Source organism: Schistocerca serialis, chromosome 3 (assembly GCF_023864345.2).
Source record: "Schistocerca serialis cubense isolate TAMUIC-IGC-003099 chromosome 3, iqSchSeri2.2, whole genome shotgun sequence".
NCBI lineage: Eukaryota > Metazoa > Arthropoda > Insecta > Orthoptera > Acrididae > Schistocerca > Schistocerca serialis.
This window is the reverse complement of record NC_064640.1, coordinates 729,846,653-729,871,708: the sequence shown is the minus strand read 5'-3', so window position 1 is coordinate 729,871,708 and position 25,056 is coordinate 729,846,653. Positions and strand designations below refer to the sequence as shown.

The following is a 25,056-nucleotide window of genomic DNA, read 5'->3' as shown; positions in this document are numbered from 1 at the left end:
AATTCACGGTGTTCTTATTTCAATTTCCAGGAGTGTATGTCTGCTGTGCACTTCGACACCTCCCTCTTGAATTCCATTGGTGCAGTCGTGCAAGGCATCTCTGCCATTATCTTTGTGCTACTGGCACTGCTGTCACCCTGTCCACAGGTCCCCCTCGTTGTCGACCGGTACCGTGGTGGACTAAGAATGTCGCAGTCGCTGTCCAGGACCACCGATGGGCGCTGCAGCAATTATGACGACACCTTTCACAGACCGACCTTCTCACTTTTAAGTGTCTCCATGCTAAGGCTCGTTACCTTATTAAGCAGAGTGAAAAGGAATGCTGGGAGCGCTGTGTTTCCTCCTTGGGGATGTATGCCTCTTCATCACAGGTTTGGTCAAAGCTCCGTAGCCTTCAGGGCGGCTAACAACAGTCAGCTGTCCAGGGTCTTAACCTCCAAGGTGTTCTGTGCACTGATCCATTGTTCCTTGCAGAACAGCTCGCGACACACTTTGCGATGGCACCGGTGTCCTCTTCCTATCCTGCTACCTCTCTCCGGCAGAAATTCAGAGTTTTATGCCTATGTTCCATCCCGCACTACGCTGAGCCCTATAATGAACACTTCACTGAATGGCTCTTACCTCTTTACAAGACATGGCCCCAGGGCCGGATTCCATCCACAACCTGATGATCCAACACTTGGACACTCCCCAGAGGCAACATCTCCTGAAGATCTTCAATCGCGTTTGGCTCACGGGTGTTTTTCTGTCACAATGATGAGACTGTACTGTTATCCCTGTCCTTAAGCCCAGGAAGAAGCCAACGTCTGACAAATGTAAATGGCTTGAGAGGATAGTTAGCTTCAGATTATATTGGGTACTCAAATCTCAGGGCCTTTTGTTCCCATATCAGTGTGGCTTTCGTGCAGGACGATCTCCAAGTGACCATTTACTCAGATTGGAAAGAACCATCCGACAGGCTTTTACTAACCCCCAGCACCTTGTCGCGGTTACTTTGGCCTATATAAGGCATACAACATGGCTTGGTGCCATCACATTTTAGTTACCCTCCATGACTGTGGCTTCCGTGGGCCCCTTCTGATTTTTATCTGTGAATTTTTATCTCACCAGCTCTTCAGAGTTCGAGTTGGCACTTTACACAGTGCCACTCACAGTCTGGAGAATGTTATCCCACAGGGTTCTGTGCTAAGCGTCACACTCTTCCTCATAGCCATCAGTGCACTTGTAATCTCTGATGGGCCTCTGCTTGGCGTTGTACGTTGATGATTTTTGCATCTGGTGCAGCTGCCAGTTGGTAGCATCTGCTGAGCGCCGGCTCTTAGGTGCCATCCGACATGTCTCCGTGTGGGCCTGAATGAAAAAAAAAAAAAAAAAAAAAAAAAAAATGAAATAATAATAATAATGTTGAAAAAATTGGCATTTTGGAGACAATGTTCCTAATAAGTACTAGGGAAGTGTTTTGGTTAAAGCATACTAAAATTTCTGAAGGACGTCAGCATCTATTTGTTTCAAGAAAATGAAGAAATTAGAGCTAGGCCTTGGTAGTTGACACATTAGAGTGCACTCTCTCGGTTTATGCACTGCATGAAAACCAAGTGAGATGAAATAAGAACACTATTAGAAATTAGAAGAATGGATCTAAGATGTATAGTTCCTTATGCACTGAAATGGATTGTAGATGTATTATGCATGCAAAATTGACAAATAGTAGATCCGGTAAAATTAACAAATAGCATACCCGGTAAAATTGACAAATTGTATATCCTGTATGTCATGATTATACCCAGGTGCTGATGGGTGAGAAATGACAGATTTATAGTTAATCAACATGTGTTCAGCACATTCTTTCTAGTAATTTAATTTTAAATACAAATGACTTAAATGAGTTACATGAAGACAGTTATTATTATTATTATTAAAAATTGCACATAATTGATTTATTTAAGTATTCTCTTCCTTCAATATTTTAAAATATAAGTGCTACGGTAAATGTGTTAATTACATGGCTTCCCTACTTGTGCGAATGTGCAGTAGCATTACTGGCATGATAATATGGACTGGTATTGTTTGAAACCTGTACATTGTATTTGGCCTGCTTCAGGGAATGTCAGAGAAAGAGGTCATAGTAAAAAAAAGGCAGTTACAGTTTTCTAAATTTCATGAATTTTTATTAACAAGATAGGAACTGTTAAGTATCTGTACAGTCTGTGTTCGGCATAGATTCAGAAATTTTTTTGGTGTACAAGTCGCCATTTGTGTCAAGAGGAACTCAATCCTTCACATGTATTTAGGAATTATGTCACAGACTCTGCAGTCCTAGTTTGTTACACCAATGTGTTTTTGGTACAATACACAGTCTGTTATTACATGTCGGTAGAAATATATCACACATTTCAATATTTAAACATTGCTACTACAGGTTTGAGATCTTGCAAATACTTTAATTATGTGTTAGAAATGATATCTTACTATAACATCATTCTGAATGTTACAGGTCACAGGTTGTGAGAGAAGCATGCTGCACAATAGCTTTTATGTCTCAACACCTAGGCTCGAAGTTTGACCACTTTGCAGAAATTATTCTTGGCAATCTAATTAATCTGATTCCAAATTCAGCCAAGGTATGTTGACCTCATGTAGATAACTATTTAAATATTAAGATTCTTGACAAGTATAACAAGAAAAGGATGTACAATAAGTAGAAATTTCATAAACCAACCTCTTCTTTGGAATTTCCTGTGTTTAACATTTAGCTACCTAGTATGTCCAAGTAGTTTTGATTTTGTTTGTGTGGATATTATAGCTGTCCCGAAAATCCAAAGGAGCTGATTTCCCCCCCCCCCCCCCCCCCCCCAACAAACAACTTGTAAGCTGAGATGGTCCTTTGCTTCCTTACTAGCAGCTTCAGTTTACAAATTAAATATCAGTGATGACAATTAGTACCCATGCCCCATACCTTTTCTGATTTTGTATTGTTGTGCACAAGTTCATACATAATGGTAAGGAGATGTGGACTACAGTGTGTTACGGCAACTGTCATCATAGGAAAGCTGGACAGGAACATAAATGATTAGCAAACAAGTTAACACAGTAATCAGAAGATTTACTTAACTTGTATTTCTCCAAGTGTACATAGACTCATTACAAATAAGGCAGCAAGAATTAAGAGGTCCATCTCATACAATAACAACTAGGATGAGGCTCACTGTACTCAAAATGATTGATGGTGTCGTAACAATGAGGCTCCAAGAGCAAGTGGGTTCAGTGGCTGCTGCCACCTGTCATATTTTGTGGCAACAGAGGTCACAAGTGGTGCAGAGTTGCTGGCGGCATGATCTCAGTGGGTGCACACCATTGGTTCCACCAGATTTTGCGTGACCACTGTCGGCGTCTAACGGAAATTTGCAATTCTGTTGCCAACTTCGCGACACCCTTGGGTGGTATCAGTATGTGATATCACATGAATCATTCCATGTGATTCACATAAGGATAATGATTTACCATGCTCGCCTTCTGTCCATATAGTAGTAGATTTCTCACTACAAAAGGAGAAATCAGTAAGAGAAGGCCGTCAGTCACATCACTATGATTTCATAATATATTTGTTGTATTGTTACCTTTTTTATTTGGAGGCAATGTTAAATGATGGTAAATGAAATTTTGTTTAGGGTGTATCGTTTATATTTGTAGCAGTAATGTAATGTAGTGTTGTGTAAGAATATGTAACATTATGGATGTTGTTGTTGTTTCCAGTTGTGTGTTTTTGGAATATGCGGTTTGGAGAAGTTGCTTCGTTTTTAATCCAGTATATTAAAAAATAAATTACAGAAATAATTATGACCAGTTGAACTCTTCAAGAGATGCTGCACCTAGTCGTATTAATAGAAATACACACAATACTTTTGTGGAAAGACTATGTTTTAGCATTCTTTTAGGATGAGAGTTGAAGTAATAGTCAAATGATTTACAGAAATGTGGAAGGGCGGGGGGAGGGGGGGTGATAAAAACTGGCCAGTCCATGTCCCAGTGATGCAGTTGGTTAGTGCACGGTCCTTATAGTCTCTCTTAAACTGGATTCTTTGTGACCCATCCTTGTTTCCTATCTTTCTCAAACTCACCTTAATGTTTATCAAAGCTACTGCCTTATTGGAATTGATGTTATTTCGTAACTACTAGTTTGAAGGCTGCAACCCTGTTGTTAAGTATTCTTGCTCATTGAAGCCAGACAAGCTTTAATCATATTACTTAGGAGACTCATCAGTCCCCCCCCCCCCTCTCTCTCTCTCTGTGTGTGTGTGTGTGTGTGTGTGTGTGTGTGTGTGTGTGAGAGAGAGAGAGAGAGGGGGGGGGGGGGGGCACACGGGCGCGTGGGCATGCGCTGAACAGTACGATGGCAGCTAGACTGGCGGCAATGTGCATGAGTGCTAAATAATGGCTAGTGGGCTTGAAACTATTGCTGTCAAAATAAACAATGTAACTATGGAAGAGCTATTTCCAAAAAAGACATTTGCAACTCATCTTTTTAGTACAGTTACTACAAATCGAAGCATTAAAAGTACACATTGAGTAAGGGTTGAGATTTTGATAGAAGATATTAACAGCCTATAATGTTGGATAACATTAATAGGGCGGGACTGGATACTTTATTAAAAATTAAATCTGTGCTGATAATATGAAATTGCAAGGGGAGACAGCATGTACTCATCAGTAGAACTTACAAAGAAGTCTTCTTCTCACTAGAGTGTTCCTAAGCATCCATTTTATTATTTTCCGAGTACCTAACAATTATATTTCATTTATTCATTCACAGGTAATAGCAACTGCTGGCTTAGTAACAGTACGCTTTCTCATAAGGTACACTCACTCAAACAGACTGATACCAGCGATAATATCAAATATGGAATCAAAATCGAGGGAAATCCGACGAGCATGTTGTGAGTTTCTTGAATTAATTCTTCGTCTTTGGCCCGCTCACACACTTGAAAAACAGGTTGCAAACCTGCAACAAGCTCTGAGGAAAGGAATGTATGATGCAGACAGTGAAGCTCGGCAGTGTTCCCGTAGGTAAGTGGAATTATGGTCATTATGTGAAACATAATTCAGTTTCACTAAACTTAACTAAAAATAGAAATTTTTTTGTATGTAATGGATGCATTTTACATGTTGTATGTTCTGGATATATACGTATTACATAGGGTACAGATACAACACCTTGGTCCATTGTGTCCAACTTGTGCACTACTTAATGTATGGAAGTAACATGTTGTCTTCAAAACGGTGTTTAGAACATACAGTACTGTATTTACCTGAACATGAGACCCCCCCCCAGTTTCCTCCCACTTTTTTTGTTTTATGTGGCTCTTTGAGGAAAAATTTATTTCTTAACATATTCTGTTGGTCAAAATTCCAAACTTTTAGTGATATAAGGTATCTACCTAAAAAGATAACATTGCATCTGTTCTACACTTGCGCCATTTATTCATTGTCAACATTTTGATAGCACAGGGAGAAATAAAATAAACAAAAAGAAATTGTTCACATTAGTTTATATTTTCACTACCTTTTTTACAATACTTAAGACAGTTGTGTGGTATCTGTATTTTTAATCATCATCATTATAATCATAACAAGACAGCTGTGAAAATTATATCTTTGTTGGCCCAAATATTTGGGTATATCTCCAAGAATATGTTGCAATTTCTGAGGTCATCGTTATGGCGGAACTTGAGAAAACAGTTATTTTGCTCTGAACACACAGCAGATTTCTCTTCTATACTGATGTGAGAATGTTACAATGTCTCTTGCTTCCAAATATATCGTCTGCCCACTGCTCTCTCATTGGCTATGTAGAACCAGCAACTGACACACCCCGTTGTTCGCGTCATACCTCACGGTAGGCATTGACAGCATTGCTGTTGAGCATACATTACTATGCAACTGGCCCCAATTTAGACTTTTGTGATCTTCTGCAGAAACATATAACCATGATTAGCAGCAGAACAAAATTTGCTGCCCACTCACCACTCCTACTTGCACTCAGTGAAGTTCTCAGCCAAGCTGATGTCACTGTTCTCCCTCCAACCTTCTGTAATGCTGTACTTGAGCAGAAGTGAAACACGGACAGCAATATCTTCCAGGGTGCAGGTCATATGTAACAACAGCAACTAATATATATGAATAAAAGATTGCAGTCATGGTTCAGTCCAGTTCTCGAACTTCTACTCTTCCCGCTATCTAGTGACATCTGTTGGTGCCACTTCCACTATGACTATTTTTCCCTGTAATTTATTCTTATGATAACAATTGCAGTCAATTTAATGTGATATATTTTATTTGTTAGACCTTTAATTCTCATTTAATTTTCATTCTCGTTTGATATTAATGTCGCAATCGTGTTCTGAAGCTGATTAAAAATTGGTGATATTTTTCACCAGTATTGTAATAAGTGAACAGCAACTAAATTTCTCATTTGTAACCCATTTGGTGAATCATAACAGTTTCCCATAACCAAATAGAATTTATATTTGGGTTCAGAATCAAGTAATGTGTTTTGAAGGACAAGCTTTTTGCCTTTGAATGTAACCTTTACTTAAAAAGCACCATAAATGTTTGTGTATGGTATCCCTTTATGTACAAGAACTTTTATTGCAAATCTGTTCAGATACCCCAAAAGTTTCCAAGTTGACAGAATTTAATGATATTTCCTCCTGTGTGTCACAAAATTGTCACTTTTTAAGCAGAACATTAGATTGTTGTAGTGGCTAGTTCATAGTTTCTTGCATATCCCTTGCACTAGTGCCACGCGTCAAATGTCACGTGATTGTTCAAGCAATGTCGATACTGTGTGGAGTGTTTCGGTGTATTGGGAAATCTTGAGACTATTCAAGTGAAATCATTGTAAATAAATTTGTACAAATCATTAGTAGCCAAAGCTTCATCTGTAAATGTAAGACAGCCCCTATATTAATCTGTTAAACAATGTAAAAACGTTGAACACTGCAGCAATATTTTAATCAGCGAATATAAGACAGCCACATATTTTTCAATTGCCAAATTTGATGGGGGGGGGGGGAAGAAACTCTCATAATTGAGTAAATATGGTGTACAGTATGAGACAAGCGTCTGTAATTAATGAGAGGTTTGTGTGTGCAATCAGAATTAAGAACATCCCTCAGTTGAAGGCACATTCCGTTCATCTTACATTGTTCCATCAGTGACTATCATAGATTTCCCAGCATCTGAGTACCAGCCGCACTGATTTATACCTGTTGCATACTAACATGTCCATTATTTATAAACATTTTGTGTTAATTCTCAATTTTAGTTGTCTGAATGAAACCAGAAAATAAATTTGTCTTAAACAATGAGTCCCTACATCTGTATGTTAACATCTCTTGATATTCTGGAAGAAGGTGAAACTCTTCAGAGTTACACATGCTGTCTATGTTGATACAGCATAACAGTTGTCTCATTGAAATGGAATCACTTGTTTTCGGAAATTAAGTAATCTCGTCTACTGAATAAGGCATTGCACTTGATAAAGTATGAATATTTTCGGTATGTCACATATTGCAGTTCCTAAATACTGAAGAAAATCGATCTTAACAGCAAAGCTGCTGTTTATTAACTGACTGACTTGTTCTGGGCTTTGTCTATTTTCACAAGCCACGTATTTGTATTTAGGAAATGGTTGGTGTGGACGGTTCTATTATTGATTTCCTTCTCGACAGCAAAGTGTTCCAAATACCTGTGTGTATATCCAGATTTAGGTTATCTTTGATTTCCCAAATCTCCTGGTCTCCCCTGAAATTATAATTTTCCCCATGGAATCTGTAGAGGATGTAGAGGACATCTTTGGGAAATTTGCGATATAAATAAGAAACTCGGGGGGGGGGGGGGGGGGGGTAGCTTGAACACAAAAATGTACTATTAAGTTTACTTCTTTCCCTAAAAACTAGTCCCCATGAGGTAGTTGTTGTTCTTTTGCTTAAAGTTTGAGCAGTTATGACCTTCAGTAGTATGGTGGTACCATGACTATACTTAGCCTGGCACGGATGTCAGTAGTTCTAAATAGTTGTATGAAAATTCTTACTTGGTACTCCATCTGCCCCCCCCCCCCCCCCCCCCCCCCCTCTGTTTCCCTTTTTATTTGGCAACAGCTGCAGTGAGCTGCCATTTGTGGCCGATTCAGCTACATGTTGTCTCATGGCGAGATGCCCAATTTCACTTGCCCTGATGTTTAGGCAGTACACAGGTGGTTATTAGAAGTAGTGAGACAACAGCTGTCAACTGTTATCTTGTATAAAGCTCTAGTGATTGTTGTCTGTTTTATATACCGCCACTGTGCCAGAAAACAGTTTGCAAAATCATGCAGCAGGTGTATTTACTGTGCAGTTGACACCACAGGTGACAGCGTTAATTGTTCATAAGTTCACAAAATAATAGCAGAACAAGAACATCTCTTGCAGTTTTTGCATAACAATTGATGCAATTTACTTAAGTCAATACAAAATGGTACAGAAAATCTCCCAGGTTAAACTTGAAGAACTAAAAGTCTTTGGCCGTGTTGGTAATTGAGTGATGGGTAGTGCTCAGTGTTCCAGAACTGCATTTACATTACTGCATATATAAAATGACAAAAAAAAATGCATGACAGCTTAGCAATGGGGCTGTTACAGCTGTATGGTGTGAGTTATATAGTAGTTACTGCAAACAACTGTTACGTCAACACCACTGTGCTTTGCAACTGAGTATTCACCACAGTGCAGGACAGGTGACTGTTTTGCTAGTTTCCTGTACTAATCGTGAGGTAATACTTGACGTTCACAAGATGGATACAGAAGTATGCATTGGTTGCATGTTTTTATTGGCAGAGAGGTATGACTTACAGAGCATGATACTCATATCAGGTATAGTTTAGGATGAATGAATATTTGAGATTGGATAGATGACTGAATAGCACTTTGTAACCTGTAGGAAAGATTTGTATCAGAATACCGATCCCTTTAGAGGGACAAAGAATTAGTCTAAATCCAGTGGAGTATTGATTGAGCTATTAAAGTCAGTGAGATGGCACAGAATGAGGAGAAATCTTTCTTGGTTGTTTGACAGTGATGTAGGAAAAACAGCTGGGAAATGGCAGTTCATGGTACAGGAGAATTGTTTGTATAGCAGATAGGGCAAATCCATTTTACGGGTGTAACATTTGGGAAGGCTTTCACCATATTGGACAAGAATCACCATATCGGACAAGAACTGCATGCATAATTTGGATTGGGGGAGGGGGGGGGGGGGGGGGGGAGACGGCAGCTTGCTAGTTTGGAAAATGTGATAAAGTACAGGTGTTAATTGCTGCATTTAAAGTAGACAGAGGTTCTGATCTAACCACAAGAATAGTTGGGACATAAATGTTGGCAGAAGTGTCCACTGATACGAAACTTTTCTGGCGGATTAAAACTGTTTGCTGGACCAAGACTCGAATTTGGGACCTTTGCCTTTTGTGGGCAAGTGCTCTTCTAACTGAGCTATCCAAGCACAACTCACAAACCCATCCTTACAGCTATACTTCAGCCCAGTATCTCGTGTCTCCTACCTTCCAAACTTCACAGAAGTTTTCCTGTTGCTCTGTGAATGCTTGGAAGCAGGGGGAAACTACAGCAACTCTTTTTCCTGTGGGGCATGCAGCTCCGCTGTTTGGTGTAATGAAAATGACATCCTTGTAGGGGAAAATACAGGGTAATTATAATTTAAATTAAACTTCCAAACACTGTAGAAATAACACCCTCTGGTCAGAATCATATCAAATTGCAACGGAATGTTATCGGAGGAGGAGGAAAAACGAATGGCAGAAGAAAAAAAAGAGTGTGAAAATTGATCAATAGATGGCCACTGTATGTGTCAGAATACATAAATGGAAACACCTGTCATGTGCACGACCCATTAAAGTTGGTCTGAAACACGCCGGGTACACGGCTTTTTCCTCCTTGCGCATCTGCGACATGCGCCATGACTGTCTCAGTGCAGGATCACGCTCTGCTTGTAAAGCTGTATTACAAGAATGATGACTGTGCACACGTTGCTCTGCAGAAGTTACTGGCACAGAAGGGTTTGAAAAAAGTCGTTGGTCCGATGACTGCCGTGGGCCTGGAGAAAATGAATTCAAAATTTGGGTTTCTTTTTGGTGTGCACCTTGGTAGAGGGAGGAAATGAATTGGTTCAATATGAGTGAAAGCAGTGGCCACAGCAAATGCAGGAGGAGACTAGTGGTGGTGTGCAAACATGTAGTGCACGGAGAACTGCCCGTACATTGGAAATACCTGTGAGTACTGTGTGTAAAATCCTTCTTTGCTATCCTTTCAAAATCACCCATGCACACACCTTTGCTTTAGAATTTCTTGCTCGCATTGAAGTGGGACAATGATTGGCCGTGGAAGATTTTGTGGACAGACGAAGCCCACTTCCATCTGACAGGGACATGTCAATACACAGAACTGTCGAATATGGGGCATCGGGAAATCCCACACACTAATCAACCAGTACCACTTCATCCTGAAAGGTCACTGTGTGGTGCAGGTTTTACGGCATCATTTATCATGGGGCCATATTTTTTCGAAGAGGACAGGTGCTTCCGGTCCCTGTTACCTGTACCATCACTGGTAAGTTCTATGAGTGTCTTTTGTGCAACTACATAATTCCAGCTCTCCAACAGCGTGGATGTGTGGATGGGATCATTTTTATGCAAGATGGCGCACCTCCACACATTGCAAATCCAGTTAAAGCAGTTGCTGAAGCACCATTTCAGAAATGCTAGAATTATCAGCTACCATTTCCCTACAGCCTGGTCGTCCTGATCACCTAATCTTAATCCATGTGACTCCTGGCTGTGATGCTATCTGAAAACATGTTGTGTTTAGTGTTCTGATTGCTGCATTGAATTCTTAGCTGCATTGAAGTCACACATTGCGCAACACATTCTGAACGTGACCCCGGAAAACACTTTGATCAGTTGTGGAACACGCTGTTTCTCAATTTCAACTTGTTGCAGAAAATAGTGGACATACTGAACATGTTTTTGCACCAGTCACATGGAAATTAATAATCGAATTTGATTTTGATTAATGCTTTATGTGGTTTTTGGCCTCAGGACAATTAAAAAACTGATTTTTCTCATCCAATGTGATATGACCCTTGCTGTGTTGGATGGGCTTACATAACTAACAATATCACACCTGTGCACCCATGCACATTGAACAGTTCACTTTGTTTCAATGTCAAACGTACGCCTCAGGCGTTGTTGTATGATTCATTTGTCGTTTTTAGTCGCTCATTATTAAATTATGATGCTTACAGCGCCATTTTTGTAAATTTTGTAACTATTTATTTTTCTTCGGCCATACATTTCCCCCCTTCTCTGATAACATTCTGTTTGCAATTTGACATCATTCTGACCAGTGGTGTTATTTCCACAGCCATTTGAAAGTTTAACTTTAATTATAATTACTCTGTAGTTCCCCTTTCTGACCTTCGGGTGGAGCCTACTCACAAAGATATTGTCCATAATGTTAATATATTGTTGTTATGATGATGATGATGATGATGATGATGATGATAACAATAACAATATGTGCTAAATAAAACTATTAAAACCTTTTCCATTTGGGATTAGAAACAATATATTACAAAGGGAAACTATTTAGGATTTCTATAGTATTGTGAATACTGTATTTAATTATAGATACACATACTCTGGGGTAATTTTATTGTGATACTGGTTGGTTAGACTTACCAGGAAGGAGAGCATTTTGCTTTCTACAACTCCATGATGTAGGAGCAGTGTTCATGCATTATGTTCAGTCACTGGTAAATATCATTTAGTACTTCTCAGTCAGAGATTAGATGTCAGACTATTCTTCTCATAGTAAAACTTTCATTTGTGCCTCATATACCAATTGTACAGCAGTGTTAAAAATTTTTCATTAATGCATTTTATATGCTGTGTTCCAAAAGGTTCTCTGATGCATTGCCGTATGCCAATTACTATAATACCAGTCATGCCAGATCAACAATTGTGTACTCAAAGAGCTCAGACACTAACTTTGGAAAACACATAGCTAATGAGCTGCAACATTATTTTTAAATTAATTGATCAATGTTGTCAAGTACCAGAAATTAAGATTATTGAGGACTTGGACATATAAAAAGCAATTAAAAGCTATTGTACTTTTCATATTTGAAAATATTTCACCTGTGTTGTGTTAACAATTCTCCCACTCTTGATGGGGAAGGCATATTACAAAGTAAAAATGGAACTATATTCATTCATTTTAATGCTTTTGAAACCACCTGAAGTCAACAGGCGAATCAAAGTCGTCAGGAAATAAAGCCAAAGCTTAGACTAAAATAGGACATGCATCTGTTTGTCTTTTAGTCAACAGTTCCCCAAAGTAAGGAATGTATTGAATACATTAAAACTTTCAGCAGTGTTCCTGTTTCCATATGATACATAGGTCTGAGACTGGCATAATGTGGAATTGTTATGAAACAAAATTATAAAATGAAAGGATGGAGTATGGTCCCCCCCCCCCCCCCCCCCCCCCTTTCCTCCTCATTCTTCTTCTTCCTCTTCTTTCTTTTTTCCCCCAACATTTCAAAGAGAAAAATAAATGTGTTTCGGGAAGATGTATTTATTTTTATTAGGTGTAACATACATTATTGACAACCTTCTTACAAGAAACAATGGTGAACATTATAAAGAGTTTCTTTGTAGTTCAGCTGAATTAGTGGTATTTGGTCTCAGATCATGAAAATAAAGGCCAAAAAGTAAACAGTGGTACAAAAAGACAGACCCTGAATGCCTTACATCATCATCATAATCATCATCTACTCTTTCTTTTCATACATGGTTACTAGAATCTTTCCCCCGTGGTCTGAACAGATTTTGCAGTAACAGGTTTCATTTACTTTTTATGGAGTATGTGTAATCTTGTAAGGAAAAGACATACAAATTATCTGTCAATATTTGGAGCACAATGGTTATGGCATGGAATTTGCATCCCAGGTGTATATTTTCCATAGTTTCCATAAATCAATTACGGATTGCGGTCTGTTTGAAAGAGATACAGCCAATTTCCTTTCCCACTTCCCTATACTATAGCCCAAGTAATGAAGACCAAATAGTGGCAAAAATGATATAGTTGCAAATATTTTTACAGTGATTGGAGGGAGTGTCATGAACACACACTGAAAATCTTCACTGGTGGAGTATGATTGGGCAGGTTGGTGGGGGGAATAAAGGTTACTTGTTTTCATTTTTCTTGAGAACTGGTGCTTCTAGTGAAAACGTGTTCCAGTTCAAAATTAAAAAAAAGATCCTATACAGTTGTTTCTCTAGGGCTAATGGTTACTACATTGGCTGGGATGGAAAAACTGCAGATTACTAAAAATAGTGTTTTAATGTTATAAAAATACTGTTTACTTTTAAACAAAATGGATTAAGAACAAATGTTAAAATGTGAACCATTTCTAAGTGCATTAGAACCATATCAAGAGATAAATTGCGTTCTGGGGGTGTAAGAAGGCTGAGGGTGGAGGTATTTAAAGGGAGTTGGAACACCCTACTAACTTCTGTTTTCTGTACTAGAGATGTTCCCTGACCGAGAAGAAATTCTTCTTTCGTAGTTGGTTCCTTTCTCCCAATCATGATTTAAGTACAACCAAATTATGAAGCTGTTGAGGACACTAATGTACAAAATAATGTAAAAAAAATTACAATGGCTCATTTTCTTGTCATAAAGGTTGTAATGTAGGTCCTGCCTAATTTGTCCACTGTGTCTACATCTGATTTAGTTGCATTACAATCTAGGACTGTAATGGGTTTTGGTGCTTCACCTTCATCTACTTCCTCTTTGAAATGCACACATTCAACGATGTCATCATCTTACCCTTTTTTGGAAAATAGGAGATTCTCCTAGTACAAAGAGACTTGAAGCTGCACTTCTTCTCCTTGCTATGACAAATTAGGCATGAACATCACCAGACTTGTTGGCACAATGCACCACCAGTGATTCATAAGGCGTGCTGTGGAGGATTGGTATAACTTTTTTAAACACCCTGCAATTGCTTCTTGTGATGATGTGGGGTAGAGGAGTGGGGAAACACCTGTTCACTCTTGAGTTTGCAGACCAGTGATGGAGGAAAGTGCATGATCTTCATCCACTTCTACTCTCCACCCATGGCTATTCCACCTTGTTACAACCTAGAACACCCTTAATACGGCTCTGCTGCGCTTGGACATGGTCTTCTTCTTCTTCTTCTTCTTCTTCTTTGTGTCAATCTCACAGCAGTTCTCAACTGGAGACACCGAGCGAGGTGGCGCAGTGGTTAGACACTGGACTCGCATTCGGGAGGACGACGGTTCAATCCCGTGTCCGGCCATCCTGATTTAGGTTTTCCGTGATTTCCCTAAATCGCTCCAGGCAAATGCCGGGATGGTTCCTTTCAAAGGGCACGGCCGACTTCCTTACCCGTCGTTCCCTAATCTGATGAGACCGATGACCTCGCTGTCTGGTCTGCTTCCCCCAACAAACCAACCAATCAACTGGAGACTCATCATCGTGTCCTGTTCTGAGCATCTTCCTTCAACTGTTTGTGTGTTCATCCTCTTCTGATGTCAAACATTAGGCTCATTCTCTTCCAACCTCTTCCTCTCAATTCTTCCATTTTTTTCCCTCTGTAAGTCTTTGTTGCACACAATTCCTAAGCAGTACATGCTCCAGCCAAGACTTTTCTCTCTTTTTTGATCACTTCTGATAATCTTCTTCCATTCCATGTTTTCTTCATTACTTCTTCATTCTTAAGTCCGTCGGTCCACTTCACTTTCAGCGTTCTTCTCTGTGGCAACATTTCAAAACTTTTTCAGTATCTTTTCTTTTTAACTGTACGTGATTCACTGCTGTATATCACTGCGATACAGACATAATATCTAGCAAATCTTTTCCTCAGCTACACTGGAATTCTTTTAGATGATGATAGTGTTTCATGTTTTAGATGTTCTCTTTCCCATAGGTATCCTTCTCCTCATTTCTTCTGTACGGTTTCCATTGCATGTCATTAAACTTCCCAGGATTTTACTTGTTCTATCTTTTTTCTGTCTAGGAATATGTTAACTGGAGCTCCCTTCTTGCTTATTGTCATCACTTTGTCTTTCCTTTATTTATCCTCATTTCATATTCCTTGCCACTTCTAGGAATACTCTTCAACTTCTTCTGTAGCTTCTTTTCTGATTCTGCCAGTACTGCTTGATTAGACACGTATTTTATAACATTTATCATTTCTCCTCCAACTACAATGCTTTTTGCCTCCTCTGTGGACTTAACTATCAATTTTCTCCATATATGTATGTTGAATAGCATTGGTGTTAGTGAGGATCCTTGCAGTGCTTGTCTCTTCTGTCTCTGTTACTTTTTGCTTTCTATACATCTACTTTATTAACTTTCTATCTTACCAGGGACATCTTTTAAAACTCTCAGCATAATTCTCCAATTACTCTATTGAAAGCCTCTTCCCACTCGGTGAGCCAAATACCCACCTCCTGGTTGATTTCCATTATTCGTTCTCCAATCATTCTCAGACAGCCTATAACATCTCTTCTTCGTTTATCCTTTCTGAACCCAGTCTGGTCTTCCACAATATTTTTCTCAATTTTGTTTTCAGTTCTCCTCAGTATAACTCTTTTTATAGGCTTTGTAACGTGACTGATAAAATTAGTTGTCCTATAGTCCTTACTTGCATTGTTTTGCATTACACATTTTTAGATAAATGTACTAGAACGATCTTAAGTATGTCTTGATGCCAAATTCCTAAATTCTGTTTACTACCACAGTCTATCTGGTTATTGAAGTTGGACCAAACACTTCATTTCCTCAGATGGTATTGTTCACAGCCCAATTCTTTGTTTTCTCAGACCTTCTGAATTTCTGTCTCCAATTCCAGTTTCAATATCTTAGGACCACGGTCTCCTTCATTTTGTTTCCATTCATCTTCCAAAACCAGTATTGTGTAATCAGCCTGCACGCCATGTAACTCCGCCACATAATTAATCCAAACTTCCTTATCCCCTTCTGTGCATACTGTCTTCTTCCTATGTTTATTTAACATTCCTTGTTTGCCTTTTTTCCTTACTTATCTTCTTGGTAAGAATTTTACTGTTTTCTACATTCCTTCCAGTTTACTTTCCTTTCTTATTCTTCTATTTCCTCTAGTGTTTCCCCATCCAGTCTTCTGTAGCCTACTCAGTTCACTTTCTTACTTCATTGTTCAGTTTTCTGTACTGCCTGCTGCCTTTCTAAATTGTCATCTTAACAGTTCTTGCACTTATCCATTATATGCAGCATACTCACTGTTATCCACTCTTTCTTAATTCTTGCTCTTTTCTCCTCTCCAGTATCTTTCTCTGTTCCTTCCAATATGTATTTCTAATGATGTTTCACTCTTCAGTGGCTTCTGCAGGTTTCCTTACATGTTCCTATTTATTTTTGACGTACAGTATACTCTTTCTTAAAAGTTAACATTTTTGTTTCTCAACATCTCATTTCTTTATCTGTAGTCTTTTTTAATTTGCTTTAATCTTGTCATAATATCTGCTACAAGTAAATTATGTTCCATATCAGCATCAGCACCTGGACAGGTTTTTGCCATGTTTGTCTTTGAATCTGTGATAATGACAAAGTTTATTTTATATTTAGCAGTATCACCTGGAGCGTTTAATGTGTGTAATCTTTGTTGATGTTGACATGTGGAATAATTGGGTCTACTGCTGGATGTTTGTGTCGCTCTGGCACAATATTTCGGCCACGTAACTTGTTGCCTTCTTCAGGTGCTACCTGAGACTGCCGTATTGGAGGATCTTGTCCAGTGTTTATGCCCAGAGGGCGCTGGGTGCTCTCTCTGCCATCCGCGCCCACCTGGTGCTGCCTGTAATGTGTTGTCTCTTCCCCGGTGCTCCCTTGGACATCCGCGCCCGACTTGGTCGCCATCTGTGGCAGCTGTCTGAGTCCCGTCCTGTGACGGGTGTTCTGTTTGCGGACCGCGCCCGCCTGGTGCTGCTCCTGAGGTTTTGGCCCTTCCCTGGTGCTCTCACGGATGTCCGCGCCCTGCTCGTCCACCATCTGTGGTCGTGGCAGCTGTCTGGGGCCGGACCCGTGTTTGGCGTTCCGTTCGTGGTCTGCGCCCGCTAGGCGCTGCTCCTGAGGTGCTGGCACTTCCCTGGTGCTGGCACTTCCCTGGTGCTCCCACAGACGTCCGCGCCCGCCTCATCCACCATCTGCAGTTGTGGTAGCTGTCTGAGGCCATCTCCTGTCGGGCGCTCTGTTCGCGGTCCGCGCCCGCCTGGCGCTGCTTGTAAGGTGTTGTCTCTTCCCTGGTGCTCCCTCAGATGTCCGCGCCCGACTTGGTCTCCATCTGTGGCAGCTGTCTGAGGCCCGTCGTTTGTCGGGCATTCCGTTCGCGGTCCGCACCCGCCTGGCGCTGCTCCTGTTGCGGTGTTACTACTTCTTGAGGAGTTTCTTGGTTCCTTTCGTTGGTCCCTGATAAGCTCCAGAGCCGGACTCCGTGCCGAGCTGAGCTGGTAACCGCTGTCTCAGTTTTTAGGTTGTCTGTGACCTTCATCTCGATGGCCTCCTTTATGACACTGTCCCAAAATCTTGGAGTCTGTGTCACAATTTTGGTGTTGTTATAGTCCATCGAGTGACCGAGCTCCAGACAGTGCTCTGCTATGGCAGATTTGGTTGCCTGTCCGAGTCTGGTGTGCCTCTGGTGTTCTTTGCACCTGACGTCCACTGTCCTGGTTGTCTGGCCAATGTATGATTTTCCACACTGGCACGGGAAGTTATAAATGCCTGGTTTACGTAGCCCCAGGTTGTCCTTCACACTCCCTAGCATTGTCCCAATTTTGGAGGGTGGGCAGAAGATACTCTTTATATCGTATTTTGAGAGAATTCTGCTGATCTTCGCAGAAATAGGTCCAGCATATGACAGGTATGCCACCTTCTTCGCCTCCTCTGGCTCCTCTTCTGTACTCTGTGGTTGGCTGGTAGCACGAAGTGCCCTTTGGATGTCTGTGGAGGAGTATCCATTTCTGCTGAACACCAGCTGTAGATGTTCTATCTCTGTGGCCAGACTTTCTGTATCTGACAGAGCCCAAGCCCTGTGAACTAATGTTTTCAAGACTCCGTTTTTCTGTGCGGGGTGGTGTTATTGGCTTGAAGGTATAAGTCAGTGTGGGTGGGCTTACGATACACACTGTGCGCCAGAGTGCCATCTGCCTTCCTCTTGACCAGGACATCCAAGAATGGGAGCTGTCCATCCTTCTCTAGATCCATAGTAAATTTTATACTTGGGTGGCATGAATTTAGATGTTCCAAAAGTCATCTAGCTTCTCCCTGCCATGGGGCCAAGTGACAAAAGTGTCATCGACATACCTAAGAAAGCATTTGGGTTGGTAAGTGGCTGATGCAAGTGCCTCCTCTTCGTACCTTTCCATGAAAAGGTTGGCTACCACTGGTGATAAAGGGCTGCCCATTGCCACTCCTTCCATTTGCTCATAAAATTGACCCCCATAAAGAAATTATGTTGAGGTCGGTACATGCTTGAACAGGTAGAGCAGGGCACCATCAAACTTCTCTCCAATGGTCTTGAGTGAATCGGTGAGTGGCACTCATGTGAAGAGTGACACCACATCGAAACTGACCATGATGTCAGAGTCCACGGTGTGTAGCTGCCTTAGCGGTTGTAGGAAGTCCTCAGAGTTCCGAATGTGGTGTGCATATTTGCCCACATATGGTGCCAATATCTTCTGCAGGTATTGTGCAGTGGGGTATGTCGCTGCACCGATGTTACTGACAATAGGTCGTCTTGTCCACCGTGTCAGTGGGGTCGCCATCTAGTGGTTTGTAAGCAGTGCCTTCCAGAAGTTGTTGCACCTTCCTATCATACTCCAACTTGTTTAAGATGACCGTGGAGTTACCCTTATCAGCTGGCAGAACTACAATGCTGTCATCCTCCCATAGCTGCCTGAGGGCCACCCTCTCCTCGCTCAAGATGTTGGATTTGGGGGGCTACGTCTTGGTGAGTGCCCTGCAGGTCTCCCTGCGGATCTCTTCAGACACGTTGGAAGGTAGTGTATGGACGACCTGCTCAACCGAACTGATGAAGGCTGCAACAGGTATGCTTCTGGGAGTCACTGCAAAGTTGAGGCCCTTGCTGAGTGCTTTTGAGGTGGCCTCATCGGGCTGTTTGTCGCTCAGGTTGACCACAGTCCGTGCGTACCCATCCTGTTGTACCTTCTTGTTAAGGCGCTCAAACTTGGCCTGTTGACATGCTGTTGATTTCCTCGTGGTGCATTCAGCCAAGGACCAAGAGGCACCATCAACCTGGTCCCAGTCTTCTCGGGTCAGGGTAGCTGCTATGGAAAGGTGGAGATACAGCAACTCCCTGGACATTACATCTAGGCAGTGGTGCATGTCACGCACTCTTTCTCTTACCAGTGCGAGGCTGGCACGGTGTTCCATTCTGTTCGCCGTTCTGGTGTTGACATGATGCTTCAACCTGGCGAAGACAGGAACTACATCCCCCTCTCGGCATCTCAGAAGGAAACAGAGAACTCAGCATCCTCCCCTTCCTCTGTCGAAGCTTATCCATCTTCTTAATATTAAGGTACATCTCCTCCCCGTAGAGTCTTCATATGTAACTCTTCAGGCTTTCCCGGCGAGATCTTGACATGTGGAATAATCGGGTCTACTGCCGGATGTTTGTGTCGCTCTGGCACAATATTTCGGCCATGTAACTCGTTGCCTTCTTCAGATGCTATCTGTTGATGTTACTTAAACCTATTAGGTTTCCACTCCTTTCATTGGTCTTTTCCAGTCCATTGTCTCCAACTATATTACTCCTCATCTTTCCACTATACTATTCCAATCTCCCATCATTACAGTTGTTAATTGTCTTTTCCAATTTTCTTCACAGACTTCCCCAGTCTGCTCACATACTTTTTCCACTTCCTCTTCGTTTGCATTTCTTGTTGGCATGAAGACTTTAATAATCAATGTATTCACAAAGTTACTGTTTAATTTCTCTGTTAACACTCTGTCACTAATTTGAATACCCCTAACTATGTTCATGTTTAACTGTTTCTTTGATGTAACTCCAACTCCATTTGCCTTCCTTTCCGATCCTTCATAAATTGTCTTCTCAACATTCAGATTCTCCTTCGCATTGAACCTCACTAAACCCTACAAGACTTACAAAATGTCTCTCTATTTCTCTCTTCATGTTGTCCAACTTTCTTATTCATCGTTTTCACATTACCTGCAGCAATCCTCAATAAAAATGCTTCCCATTTTCATCCTCCTATCTTGATTTGATTGATTGTGTAGTTCTCTTGGGTAAGTGACCACCCAAAGATCTGATTGTGTGCCTTTTCAGGAACAACCATCCTGGAGATGTGGTACACACATTTTATATTTGTTGTTTTCCTACTTCATTAAACAGTAATTTTATATTAATTTGAAACAAACTGAACATGGGAAGGCAGATTTTGTAGTAGCACTGTTGTACTTTCCATCACCAGACAGTGCATGGATGATGCATTGGCATCAGGAGACTCACACATGTATGAGATGAAATGTCAATATTTGTGATGGGAGGGAGTTACATTACTTGAAGTCAATAGTTCGACTGGGCCAGACATTAGTGGCAATAGCTCTGACTCATAGACACTGCTTACACACTTAACTGTAGTCTTGAGTGACCTTCCAGCAAAGTCAAATCATGCATTGGAGCAAAGTATCCCCAGTAGAAATATAACAATGTCATGGCATTCTGCAAAATTTACCCTGAATATAGCCTTACATTTGACTTACCAGCTATTGTTTAACTCACCAATTTAATATTTCTCTTATATACCCCCACCCCTCCCCCCTATTTCCAAACGACCACACACACACACACACACACACACACACACACACACACACACACACACACAGTTTCTTCTAAAAGAATTTGTAGAGTAATGCTTAGTTTGTCAATATTTGCTAACTCCATGTCCTGTTGAGTTATAAACTTCCTCGCACTCAGGATTGTCTGTCATACATTATTGCTGTCCCTCCTGCAGGCCAAGTACACACCAAGGTCCGGCATGCAATGCCGCTCAGTAGCTGTGGTCTCTGTGTGACAAGTTGCTCCTTGCACAGATACACTACCAGGTCCATAACAGGAAACTGTACTTTTCAGCAGACTATAAACCTCCTGGAGGCAGAGAGATTTTTTTTTTTTTTTGGGGGGGGGGGGGGGGGGGGGGGAATTTCACAACTTTAAACTGCGGCTTTACTAGCAGTGAATACATGATAATGTGCATTGTTACAATGCATGCCAAGACTGTAATCACTTAAAAGAGGTCTGTTATGGAAACATGGCTAATGACACAGGCACTCTCCACATTTGGCTGCTGTGGCAGTGTACATTCTATTTAAGAGGAGATGTAGTGTTTGTACCGTGTGATTGAAGAACCTCTTCATGGAGAGGCTCTCACTGATCGTACCTTATAACTCTCCAGCCATTTCAAAGTTTAACAGACTTAAATAAATGTTACATATTAAGATTTTCTGTATTCATCTACACCAAACATTGAATTGTTCAGAGCTCCTTCTTTCTCATATAGTGCTTTTCCATGTGGCTCTACCTCTCAAAAAAAACAGTGCCTAACAGAAAGTTGCCAATGGGGTTTGTCAGTGGAATAACTGGGTGCTGTTGAGCCTTTTCACTGTTTTCTGAAAACTGAGACAGTTTCCTTAACGGGTTCGATGAGGTGCCACATGCTACTGATGCTTCACTCTCAGGCCTCGTATGTTCTTGTGATGCACCATGTCCCATGTTGGTGTGAGGATTGTAAAGACTTTCATCAAATTTTTGCATCACAGCCATGTATTTATAGAGCAGCTGAAGAGAAATCACAACCCTCAAACCATGAATATGAAACCAAAGTAATACAGTGATTAAGATACGGTACTGATATTTATGGGTAGTAGGCTTCAACTCGTTTAACTGTTTTGATTTTTGTTTCCTGTTAACCTCTGGAGTTATGTATCTGGGACTGAATTTTCTAATTGCATGTGCTAAGTCGAAATAGTGTGCTGTAATGGGGCTCAAACTCAAGTGCCTGTGTTTTGTGAACTGTCATTTGTGCTATCTGAGCATACCTCCTGGACGTGTTAATCCTATGAGATCATGAGAGAACCTATGCATAGTTTGGAAGAGAATGCTGAGAAGATGGTGGCAGATTAACGCTTTATGCCAGTGTGTGATGTGTGCTCAGGTAGCGCAATTGGAAACATGCTGCCCATGAATGGCAGAGATGCGGATATGAGTCCCAGTCAGGAACACAGTGTCAACATGTCAAATACTATCAAGATTAAGTTTACCTGAAACCTGATCTTGTGAGAATAGCCTATCCTCATATACTTTGTCAACAAAAATGTTCACATTGACATTATTATCCCCATATATTTAAACATAAAGTTTTCTGTCTGCATTGTGTTAATAAAGGGTGATGTCAGTTAGTTGTGCAATCCCCCCCCCCCTTCCCCCCTCAATCTCTTAGTGTGAAATCTCATAGTTACTTGTCCTTATCCTTATCCTTTGCTTATTGTTATATTTCCCTTAGGTGAAAGTGAATTATACAAGTAATGCTTCATTGGAGTTGTATTCTGTGATAGTCAGCATGCTATTATTGAGAAGTTTTTGATATACATCTCTAATGAAACTTGTATTTTTATACGCATAATTTATGTATTCCAAAATAAGTCCGTCAGTCTGTAAAGCTGTTTGCTGTAAATTTTTCCTCTCGTATTGCAACATCTAAGCATTAATGAAACCCTTAAGAAATCTTTGTGTTCAATTTCCTTATAAAAAGTCCTCATGACAATTGAAATTAATGCGCAATTTTGGACATAACTGATTTAAGCATTTAGATACTATGTATTGTTGCCTACATCGATGTGGTATTCTGATTATTATCACTACAAGGGGGTGCTGAAAAGTAATGTCTCTGATTTTTTTTTGTGTGTTAACTCTTAAAGGTTTTTAAATAAAACAAATTTGATTAACATTCTACACCTTTATTCTTCACGTCAATATATTTATGTCTTAACGTAGCCACCCTGGTGATGAACACATTTCTCCCAACGAAAGACGAGCTTGTTGACATCACCATGAGAATGTTTGACTTTGTTGACAGAGCCACTATCTCACCTCTGCTTCATCACTATCAAAGTGAAGTTATCGAATATGTTTTGGAACCACATGAAAATGGAATGAGGCAAGTCGGGAGTGCGTGGAGGATGATTTATCATAGTGAACCCTAGATATCGAATTGTTGCAGATGTCTCGGCACTCATCTGTGGTCTGGCATTGTCATACTGAAGGAGATGGTGCTCCATGTATGGACAAACTCTTCGAGTTCGAAACTTGATTACAGCACGTCGTTTCACATGTATTGACGTACACAGTTACGTTACACAATCTTTTGTTATGCACTACAATTCAGAGCCCTCTAGCGACATACGGTTGCAGTTTTTGTCAACGAAGCGGGAACGACTGAGTAATATACATGACATGTAATACCACATCTAGTATTGAGAGCAGAATAAAAAATTTGGAGGCATTACTTTCCAGCACACCCTTGTTAGTAAGTTAGTTCCACCCAACAGATATGTGTTTATAAGACACCCAGAAAAGTTGCTAGATACTTACTACTGTGTGTAGAGTGGGCAACCTCCTAGTTACACTGGATGTCTGAACTAACATTTCTCATCTGATTTTTATGCCCTTTCCATTAATGTTTTGTCGTGAGGCCTAAAATGGGAAATATCTCTTTGACTTAAATCACTGTGATATTACATTGTGTAACACATATAATTTTGCCATTAGGCAGTTCAGTTGAAACCGTAGCTATGCATTGACTAGTATGCCTCTTGACTCAACAATATCTCACTTTGGATGGCATGTCACAGCCAAAACCAATCCAGAAAAAGGGTAGTCAATGCTAAACTGCAACTGCAGAAGTTACTATGATAGTTAAACTCTCCTGATGAACTATATTTGTACTGTCTTAATTTATTCATCCTGCAACTGTGCACAACAACGGTAATTTAGTTATTTCATGACACACTAGGTGAAGTTATTATGCTTAAGATATGTCATAACAGTAAGATGAGTATTAATGATTAGTCTCAGATTGTATTTGGCATGCATCTAACATCATGTAACTCATTGTATACTATTTTAAATATACTAGATTGGTTCAAATATTTTTCTAAAAGAGGTAATACATAAATGAGGATAATGCTCTCACCTACTTTGTAAGTCATTTGATTGAGTCTGGTTTCATTCTGCATCATTCTTAAAAGGCTGTTTTTCTCCAATAAAATTTTTGTCACAGGAAACATAAAATAGATGGAAAAATAAAGAAAGAGAGAAACAAATTGTCATATTTGTTTTACCTTTGCAATGTTGGGGAAGGAGATGTGTTTCACAACAGCAAAGATGAACAAGTGCTCATAGATCCTCAGCGACGCATATTAGAGCCCATGTTGACTAGACAATTTTTCTTGTCTTTGTATATACTACCACCTCTGAAAGATGCTTACCCTACAATCTTAGCAACAACAGTACTGGTACATGTATACCACAGTCAGAGGCATCAGAATAATTTTCATTTGTAACTTTCGACTAATTCATTTTTGGTACAGGGACCATTGCCTCAGATTGATGTGTTTATCCATCTCCTGTAACATCATCATGGAATCACCATGTACATACATACATTTAAAGACCCTGGCACATATAACTTAAATACTCTGTTGCTTCGTTGTATGATGATTCCGGATGCGGATTCCTATGTAAACTCGATCTACTAAGCTTCCTCTACAATCTTTAGAAGTGTGTAACATGAATTATGAGCCACTCCAAATATGTTCAGCTGAATTGCACATAGTGTTGCAT

The 25,056-nt window shown here is 40.4% G+C and overlaps 1 pseudogene; it reads left to right on the top strand.

The window, feature by feature from the left end:
• Nucleotides 1-25,056, top strand: part of LOC126471164 (CLIP-associating protein 1-like) — a 245,149-nt pseudogene that overhangs the window by 88,524 nt on the left and 131,569 nt on the right.